This window comes from Podarcis erhardii (assembly GCF_964252035.2).
Source record: "Podarcis erhardii genome assembly, chromosome: 13".
Lineage (NCBI taxonomy): Eukaryota > Metazoa > Chordata > Lepidosauria > Squamata > Lacertidae > Podarcis > Podarcis erhardii.
The window spans coordinates 11,976,466-11,987,506 of record NC_138502.1 but is presented as its reverse complement, the minus strand read 5'-3'; positions in this window follow the sequence as shown (position 1 = coordinate 11,987,506).

Here is an 11,041-nt window from a genome sequence, read left to right as displayed (position 1 = left end):
TGGAACCTTGGCAAACTTCCAGCCTTGGTTTTCTTGAAATGGATAAATATTTCTCCATCCTCTTAGGAATGTATATACAGAAAAACCAATTTGTACATGTCCTTTTTCTATTTTGATACTCAAAACTGAAACATTTCTAGTAACCCTCTTTTCATTTGTAACGTGTTCAGCCTAATCACTGAGATGTTTGTGGCTCTTATTCATACTTAGTTTCTGTTTCCTGTGGCAGAAAAATAACTGGAGGTTTCTGGACTTGGGGGAAATACAGTTTTATTTACACAAACACACACACATATATACAAGCTGAGCCTAAGCTTGGGGTTCACTATCTTTATATACTACAAAATATAACTAAAACTACAAGTACTGATTAGTTCAACACATTAATGAACATTTCACAATGTTCCCAACAAGATGTGTGGATTTGTATTTACTTGCACTTTATTTACACCAGCATGTGATAAAAACTCAGTTTTGTAAGACTGTACCCTCTCTCTTTTGGTCAATTTGACCATGCAAACTATATCCCGTGCTATAGTTGGGCAGATGTCCAGTGTTGGAGTCTTTATCCGCCCCTCAGTTATAATAAATAGTTATTCGTCAATGAATGTTGAACCATTCCTCTAACATCTGTCAGTAGTACCAAATCTTGAACTGTGGAACAGCCTCCACAGAAAAGTTCAGTGTGGTGTAGTGGTTAAGAGCGGTGGACTCATAATCTGGGGAACTGGGTTTGATTCTCTGCTCCTCCACGTGCAGCTGCTGGGTGACCTTGGGCTAGTCACACTTCTCTGAAGTCTCTCAGCCCCACTCACCTCACAGAGTGTTTGTTGTGGGGGAGGAAGGAAAAGGAGATTGTTAGCCGCTTTGAGACTCCTTAGGGTAGTGATAAAGTGGGATATCAAATCCAAACTCTTCTTCTTCTTCTTCTCATGGTGCTGTCTTTATGGTATTTTCAGTGCCAGGTGAAACACTTGATATAGTGCTATCCAGAGCATTATAGAAAATTTAAATGGATGCTCAGAGTCTTGGGTGTCCAATTTGAAAAGCCCAGGGTACTGGGCCTCAGCTGCCCTAGGATGCTAGGTGCGTAAAAAATAAAAGTTACAAATAGAGCAGTTGGAGTGAAAGGGTCACCTCTTAGCGCAGCTTTAGGCATGGAGAGTCCATGATGACTAGAACGATGCATGATCCTATTTTCTGTTTTACCTCTGTGTATGTCCAAGAGTATAAGGGACACGGGTGGCACTGTGGTCTAAACCACTGAGCCTCTTGGGCTTGCTGATCAGAAGGTCGGCGATTCGAATCCCCATGACGGGGTGAGCTCCTGTTGCTCGGTCCCATCTCCTGCCAACCTAGCAGTTTGAAAGCATGGCAGTGCAAGTAGATAAATAGGTATTGCTCTGGCAGGAAGGTAAATGGCGTTTCCATGCACTGCTCTGGTTTCGGTTTTGGATTGCGCTAGAAGCGGCTTAGTCATACTGGCCACATGACCCAGAAAAACTGCCTGCGGACAAATGCTGGCTCCCTTGGCCTGTAAAGCAAGCTGAGCACCGCAACCCCAAAGTTGTCTGCGACTGGACTTAACTGTCAGGGGTCCTTTACCTTTATGTCCAGAGTAGAGAATTACAGGAGGCAATCCAACATGCTGTGTGTGTCCCCACCCCTTCAAAACTAGGAACAGTTTCCTGGGAAGCAAATTAGTTTAAACACATTATGAACCTCTGACAGCACAATGAAAAGTTAACCCTCCTACTGCCCCGGACAAGGCCTGTTCCACGTGCATTCAGTTTCTGCCTTCGTACTTTGCTGCATGTAATTAGATGAGAAGATAGCCTGAAGGCTTCAAACAAATTGGTGGCTGATGGGATCATCTGGGCCCATATTAGACCAAAATTTCCCCTCCAAAATCAAAGGCTGGCAGAATCATGTCAGGTGATTCATTCTTGTAATGAGAATTTGTGGCTTCATCAGGTGTTTGGTTCCTGGAATAGACAGGATATTGGAATGGGATGACTGATCCTGCCCAGCATGGATGACAGTGGCTCTTCCTTCCCTCAGAAGCTGTTTGCTAACCTGCGTGCTTGCCACTTCCTTATAGCCCTGCTCAATGAGTCTATACTAAATGCTTTTTTGTTGCACTATAGTCTCTGAAGGTCCTCCTTTGATCAAAGATCCTCCAGCCTCTCTACACCATGGGTCAGAGAACTGGGCTTTCCCTTTGGGAAGCTGAGAAACCCACCCAAGATGGCCCTGCTTTGTGTGATATAGAAATGTCTGCTCTCTCCAGACAAGGAGACATAGAGGCGCCTCGAGAAAAAGGTAGGGGGAGGGGCAACAGGAATTGCACAGAAGGCCAAACTGGGGTGAAGAAGGCCTGGGAGAGTGGCATGAAGGGAATGAGAGATGGTGAGAGAGAGAGAAGGCAAATCACATCTTGGGAATGCAAGTCTGTATACACACCATACATTTAAAGCACATGACTTTCTGCAAAGAGTCCTAGGAACTGTGGTTAAGGGTGCTGCTCTGTGTGAGGGTAAACTATAGTTCCCAGGATTATTGGGAAGAGTGAGTCATGTATTTTAAATGTGGTTTAAATGTATAGCGTGTATGCAATCTAAGAGGACTGAAGGGTATAGTGGGACATAGCTGGGCAACAGGACTGGGGCCGCTCTACCTCAGGTGGCAGATGCTGTTGGGTGACAAACAGTGGAGAGCTATTGGAGGACTGATCTGTGTGTGCCACGCCGTCTGCTTGCGTCTCCTTACACTACCCTGATGTGGTGGGGAATGCTGTCCCATTGGCTGTGTTCCAGTGAGGTGCACCTGCCAATTCTGTTGGCCTCTGTGGGTGGAATGGGTGGGTGTGTGTGCACCATTTGTCCTTTGCCTCAGGCAGCAAAATATTTTGGGCCTTTCCCTGCACAGGATTGCCCACTCAAACCTTCTTGGGGCTGTTTCTTATTTTAGAGCCAGTTCTCAAACCGTGGGGCACAGTGCCCCCGCATGGTGACTTGAGAAGCTTGGAACCAATGGTCATATAGGATCACATCCATTTTGTCCATCATCACATAGCACCAGATTGAGGGTGGCCAGTTCCCCCCGCACAGGGTGCTGAGCCAAGGGGGCAGAAAATTGAGAAGATCCATAATTGAGAAGATCCAGCAGAGGGAGAGCTGAGGCAAGACAGCCCACTCCACCTGCTCCATTGGTTGAGTTGAAAGAGCAGTTGCCATTGGGGTCCTCTCATCTCTGAATTGTCTGTTCATGCTGTTCATTGTGAGAGCATCTATGCTTACTTTGTCATCATCTATGGCCTGGGGATTAATAGCCAATTTTCCTCTCAGTTTCCTCTATCCCTGCTTTACTAAAATCTCTCTGTCGTTTCGAACCACCACTTTCCCCCTCTCGGTGTCTCTCATTTCTGGTTCCCGTTTCATGGCTACTGCTGTTGTGCAACAGGCCTTTATTATTGCTCGCGGATTTAAAAGCCCAGAGGGTGTTGCCGTTTGTTCCTTTGACTACATGCACATTAGTCAAACATCATTGTTTGGGAAAGGGTTATTGTCAACAGTTCACAGCAGACCTCAGCGTATGAGAAGGCAGGCGCCTGCATGTGCATTACATATGTAGGAATTTGAAGCCATGATACATTTCCCTCTCCCACACTCCCCGCTCTGGGATTTAACTTCCTGGACAGCCTGTGAACCCTGAGGAAGGGCAACTCTAGTTCTCCACACTGATAATTTTAACAAGGTTTCCCTTCCAAAAGAAAACACCAAAGATGTGTGAAAAAGAGGAGCAACAGAAACTTGGAAAGCAGGAACAAATTGTGAAAGTTGGAATATATGGATCACAATATGGCTTTAAAGATGCCCTATGGTTTCTACACAGCTACCCATTTTGGATACACATATGAAAAGGAGCAATCTGCTCATTCAGGGGGTGGGGAGAACCTCAGGCCCATAGAAAACATGGACCCTCCAGATGTCTCTGTGTAGCCTTCAGGACTCTCCCTAGACCACAACCCCATCCCATAGTCCACATCCTCCTTGGGTGCTTTAACCCAGCTGGAATGTTTACCTGAACTATAGTAATGCCTTTTGTTTGCCTGGGAGGAGGAGACAGGTGTGTGCGGAAATCTCTGTCTTTTGCAAGGCAGAAACGTAACCTACTGTACAAAGGTACAGGTCACATGTATTGCTCTGCACACTTTGCCTCTGGCTGGCACACAGCCCCTGGCTGGTTGCTGACACAGGAATGTGGTCCTCAGGCGGGGGGTGTAGTTTCCTCCAACTGTTTGCTAATTAATGGGCCATGGCAGGTCAATGGGAGACACACTTTGCATGAAGAAGCCTCTCTCCAGCAAAAGATCTTAGAAAGACTTCTCCAGGAGCTTCCGGCTCCAGGCGTGACGAGGCCCTTGGCAAGTTGCCCTCTGGCCCTACTGTGGAAGGTCAGCGGTTGAAATCCCCGCGACAGGGTGAGCTCCCATTGCTCTGTCCTAGCTTCTGTCAACCTAGCAGTTCGAACGCATACCAGCGCAAATAGATAAATAGATACCGCTGCAGTGGGAAGGTAAATGGCGTTTCCATGCGCTCTGGCACTCGTCACAGTCCTCCGTGTGCCAGTAGCGGTTTAGTCATGCTGGCCACATGACCTGGGAAGCTGTGTGTGGACAAACGCTGGCTCCCTCAGCCTGAAAAGCGAGATAAGCGCCACACCCCATTGTTGCCTTTGACTGGACTTAACTGTCCAGGGGTTTTTTACCTTTTTACCTTCACACTTAGGCATTTATTTTTAAAGTCTACTGTCCTATGGGACGTATTTTCCTATCTTACACCACTTGAAAGCCTTCCAAATTAAATCTCAGGTCCTTCTGTACTCTGGTGTAGCAAGATACACAGCTAGGTTTGCAACTTCTCTGTGCCACCAAGACATTTGTTAACTGAAATAGTGCTACTAACCAGGCCAGAATTCAAGGTTGCACCTATACCATACCTACATTATAAAGGGGAACCAGGTCGGCCAAAGATTGACCTCACATCTAACTTTTTAATAGAGCTGGAGGTTATGGAAGCAAGATTGGGTGATTATGGGAAGAATGCATATTCCAATTTAGCCAAGAGAAAGTTAAGAAAACATGATCCTAATCTGCATTTTCAGGAAAAGTTCGACGACCCCCTTATCATGCAGCACACTGCCAGCGAGATTGTGCTCTCGTGTTATTTATTCAGCCTTATATAATATCTTGCTTGCTAAACTGAGGAAACCTAAGTCAACAAAGATAGTGGATCACGATATGGGTGGGCAATTTGTTTTACAAAAGAAGACATCAACATTAAAGGGAGGGAAATGCCTTTCACAAGAGCTAACAAAACTGCCCTGTCATTTAATTGCGTCCACAGTGTCCCTGAGCTGGAATTGCAGTGGGACGGAGCCAGTGGTGCCAGATGTGCCAAGCCAATAGCCATGTGCCACGGCGGCCAAAGGGAGGGCAAGCAAGGGGCTGGGCTCAGTGGCATGGATGTGATAGGGCAGCCAGGTGTTAGAAGTGATGTGGGCAAAAGTCCACCTGAGGTCCGGGCACAGCCAAGTCACTTCGTCCCAGCAACGATGAGAGACCAGAAAGCACATCTTTCAAATGGACGTAGAATCAGATTTTAATATCAAGCTGCAGACAAGAAAGATGACAGTGAGACAAGCTATCAGAAAAGCTTGTTCAGAGCTGCATCGCAAGTTGGGGTTTTCTGAACCCCTTTTATACAGGCATGTAAACAATAAAATGTTCTCACAATAGCCAACCATTTCCTATAGGTAAAGGGACCCCTGACCATTAGGTCCAGTCGTGGCCGACTCTGGGGTTGCGGCGCTCATCTCACTTTATTGGCCAAGGGAGCCGGCGTACAGTTTCCGGGTCATGTGGCCAGCATGACTAAGCTACTTCTGGCGAACCAGAGCAGCGCACGGAAACGCCGTTTACCTTCCCGCCAGAGCGGTACCTATTTATCTACTTGCACTTTGACGTGCTTGTGAACTGCTAGGAGGGCAGCAGCTGGGACCGAGCAATGGGAGCTCACCCCGTGGCGGGGATTCGAACCGCCGACCTTCTGATCGGCAAGTCCTAGGGATTCAAACCGCCAACCTTCTGATCAGCAAGTCCCATGTCCCAGCATAGACTTCTTAATACATAAATGTATGCTTAACCATCCTATAGAAGCAACAGCATAGCAAAGCACCTCTCTTATTGGCTTGCCTGTGGCTCAGAAAGTTTCTAGCAAGCATTGTATAACTTGAATCAAGCAAATCAAAGTGGAGTCAGTCTTGCATCTGTCTGCAGTGGTACCTTGGTTCTCAAACTTAATCCATTCCGGAAGTCTGTTCCAAAACCAAAGTGTTCCAAAACTTTCCCATGGAAAGTAATGCAAAATGGATTAATCAGTTCCAGACTTTTAAAAACAACCCTTGAAACTGCAATTTAACATGAATTTTACTATCTAACAAGACCATTGATCCATAAAATGAAAGCAATAATCAATGTACTGTACTATTAAAGAAATAAATCAGTGGTACCTCTGGCTACATACTTAATTCGTTCCGGAGCTCCGTTCTTAACCTGAAACTGTTCTTTACCTGAAGCACCACTTTAGCTAATGGGGCCTCCTGCTGCTGCTGTGCCGCCGCCACACAATTTCTGTTCTTATCCTGAAGCAAAGTTCTTAACCCGAGGTACTATTTCTGGGTTAGCGGAGTATGTAACCTGAAGCGTATGTAACCTGAGGTACCACTGTATTTTTTAAAAAATTCTTACCTGCACTGATGATAGTCATTGTTTGGATGGAGGGCTTTTATCCATTTCTGCAGTCACATAATCAACCAATCAGTAGCTGAACTGGCTTCCACAGAGTCAAGAAAACAAATTAATTGAAAAATCCACAAAAATAAATACAGTAGCAAAAACAAAGGCGCCAAACTTAATCCGTTCCGGAAGTCCGTTTGACTTCTGAAATGTTTGAAAACCCAAGTGCAGCTTCTGACTGGTGCAAGCGCCCCTGAAACAATAGTTGACAGCCACATTGGACATTCGGCTTCCAAAAAACATTTGAAAACCGGAACACTTACTTCTAGGTTTTTGGCGTTTGGGAACCAAGGCGTTTGAGAACCAAGTTACCACTGTATATGAAAAGAGATCTTGCATTTTCCATCTCAGAAAGAATTATGCTCTGCAAATAGGTTTTAAATTACAGTTGCAAATTTCTTAGTGACCATTTTATTGTTTTATCTTCTGCTTTATATTTTTTGTAAAACACTTTCTGTAAAGAAGTTTTTTTCTACACTCAAGCAGTATATAAATTTCATGAAATAAATAAATAGTATAAAGAGCAAACCTATCGGTTACAGTAGCTTGTTCAGTTTAAGTTCAGTTGATGGATTTTGTACATATATGGGTGTTTGTTTGTTAACAAAATAGCTCTCCTAAATTAATACTGTGAACCTGGAACTTCACGTTGAAGAGAATACGTGGTTCCTGGAGTGAAATATATTGTGGGAAGATACAATGGAATATGAGGCAGCAGAGAAGTTTAAAACAGACTTAATTTTCCCTTTCAGTGTCTCTACCTTCTTCCTGTACTCAAAGAAAGACAGAAGTTTGAGGAAAGCTAATGGAGGGACACTGAGACAAACATTGTTGTTTTAAGCAACAGCAGAGGTTTGAGTAAAGCAGGCTTGGAACTCACTCAGCTACATTGGCCAAAAAAAAGTGCTTTATACAGTATGTGTTGTGTACTGTATTCATTGCCGCTGTGGAGTTCCATTTTTGCCAACCCGATTATTCATACAAAGTTTACAACGCGTTTAACTGAAAGGCTTCTTTGATGTGTTTAGATCCAACCTTGGAAGGATGGTGGGTTTTTAAAAATAATAATAATAATAATAATAATAATAATAATAATAATAATGCAAACAAGCAAGCAAACCAATCTCAACAAGGAGAAATAGCGGAGATGTGTGCAGCACAGAAGCTAAAACAAAACAAGCTTACACAACAGAGTTTGAAATTGTCTCTTTCCCTCCTCTCTTTCCTTCCTTTGCGCGTCAATCAAACCTCTGTTGTTGTTTAAAACCACCACTTTCCTCTGTATCCTTCTGCCACTCTATTTCCTTTATCACACTGGCCACACACAGTTACTGTGTTGATAGTTCTCCTAAATTTTCATGGAAAAATTCAGACATGGTCTCTGAACAAGAGGCCCTGTTGAAGGTTAGGATGGTTCCATGTGAACAGTACAGTAAGTCAAAACAAAACAAATTCCTTCCAGTAGCACCTTAAAGACCAACTAAGTCAGTTCTTGGTATGAGCTTTCGTGTGCATGCACACTTCTTCAGATACACACTGTATCTGAAGAAGTGTGCATGCACACGAAAGCTCATACCAAGAACTGACTTAGTTGGTCTTTAAGGTGCTACTGGAAGGAATTTGTTTTGTTTTGACTATGGCAGACCAACACGGCTACCTATCTGTAACTAGTACAGTAAGTGGTGTGCATGTGTGTGTGAACTGCATTTCCTAATGCTTTAAATTAATTATATGCTTCTGGAATTAAAGCATCCTGTTCCTCTCACGCGACTTATTTTCTGCAGCAATGCTGATAGGCTGATTGCTATCTCATTTCCTATGATCATATGATCATAGGAAGGCTGTGGCATAAGGTCAGCCATGACTTGGTTTTCCCTTCTTTTTTGATTGGGGAAAACAGAGCACTTCTAGACTGTCCCTGTTTGGGGGTGAGATTCCAATTGCATGCCAGGGAATTCTGGTTGCACATTTAAGCCTCTGTCCCTTACCCCAATCAACCAGATGGAAATGCTTTGGAAAGTGTGGAGTAACTATTGCTTTGATGCAGAGTCCTGTAATTTCCCCAGAATGGCTGTTCAGTAAGCAGCTGATGTTGACTATCCTCCTTGCAAAAATGGTGTAAATGAATCAGGATGTGCGCTCAATAAAGAGGTCACCTGGAAGCAATCTTAAGACAATTACCGGAAGCTATTAGCTGACAAGCCACTGACTGAGATGATACTGGAACTGAACCCAGTGACTTGCACTCTGTGCTCCCCCACACTTAACCTTTTGCCTTGTGCTTTCTAGGCACAGGAGCACGTATAACTACTTGATGCCTGAGTTGTTCTTCTTCTTTGCCCCACCGCTTTCCCCAGGAAAACCCACACTTTAATGCTGAATCGGAACAAACGGCAATTCAGATTTTTTGCTGATTTCCATTTGCTCCATTTCAGCTGTAAAGAGCAGTTTTTTGCAGGGAAAGTGCTAGCAAAAAAAAAAAAAAGTGCTCAGAGACAGAAGTGGAAAGTCCAGACCTGTGCCTAGAAATGCAGAGCAAAGTTAAGTTAAGTATGGATGAGCCCTGTATATGGTAGACCAGTGGCGTAGCGTGGGGGGTGCAGGGGGGGGGCCGGCAGCACCGGGTGCAACATCTGGGGGGGGGGCGCTCGCACTCGCAGCTCTCTGCCCCTACCTGGCTCACTCTCTCTCTCCCACAGGTTAGGGGGCACAAATTACTTGCCTTGCCCCGGGTGCTGACAACCCACGCTATGCCACTGTGGGAGACACATGGTCAATATGACCTGGGAATTCATGACTGGCCACAGCTTCTTGGGAAACGGCCAGTATATAGATCCATGAACTCATCCTGAAACTTTTGCAGTTATAGTCGTACCTTGGAAGTCTAACAGAATCTGAAACGTTCGACTTCCAAAGCACGGCTTCTGATTGGCTGCAGGAAGCTCCTGGGTGTTTAGGAGCCGAAACGTACGAGTTCTGGGGCGTTCAAGAACCAAGGTATGTGACTGTATTTAATGCCTTTGCACCATGCAGGCCCTCTTGGTATTCAGAATGTGGCTGAATGAATGAAATTTGAAGCACTATTAAAGCATAGGGGCCCATCCTGTTTCCAGCCAGCATTGCTGTGACATGGAAAGTCGCAAAACTGCTGCTGGAACAACTCCTCTCCAGATGACTGTGGACTTTTTTCCCAGCCAGAACTCACTGGAACTCAGTTCTGGCACCTCTCAGATGGGTGCCATTGCCATTATAAGAGAACAAGAGAGGCGTTCATTCTGAGTTCTGGCACCTCTTTTTCTGGAAAAATAGCACTGTGGATAAGTATGCCATCATCGATAGCTACACCCTGCCTCACTGTGTCTGGCAAGTATATATAGCCTAGCAAAAGCTATGCAAACAAGATACACAAGTGCAGCGTACACATAATTCAACAAAGATAATATTTAATGCTTAACATTTGGCATCAACAGAACATGGTGATAAGTAGCTTCCTTGTTTCACATCTTAGCAAAGTTGCAGTTTCGTTGGTTGGCTTTAGCTCATTATTTTTTTCTTGTTTAACTCAGATCCTCACCTGACATTTTGGTTACATTTTGATTTGCATAATTTAATTAAATTATGCATTTTAATAGGTAGGGTGTATATTTGGACTTCTGCATAGCTTTCAGGCTTTCACCTTTTAGTTTGTAGTAGAACATGAGAAAGGGGGTTGAATTTTTTTAATTGGGTCAGTATCTCTTGGTATTAAAACGTGCAAGATTTTTGATCACAATGAATTCCTCAATAGGCATTCTGTATAACTCTGCCTTTGCTCCCTACCTTTGCCATGAGAAACTGACCTGAATATAGTATCACCCCGTACCTAATGAACTTCAGAAGGGACTGGCTGGATCATGCCCATCTGGTACAACATCCTGTTCCATAGCAGCCAACCACATGCCTAAGTACAAACCTTTTATTTTTAAACTTAGTACGCATTTATATTTCAATAAAATGTGTTTTGCATTTAAATGAAAATATCCTGATTTAACTTATAATTCTGTAACCTCAGCATCTGCACTACTGGTCCTCCCAGTTTGGACTCCTAGGATGTGTAACAAAGATTTGCATATATTTGCATATATGCAAATTGACATTTGTGCTCATATGCTTCCGCGGCACCCCCCCCCCCGCGCTTTCAAA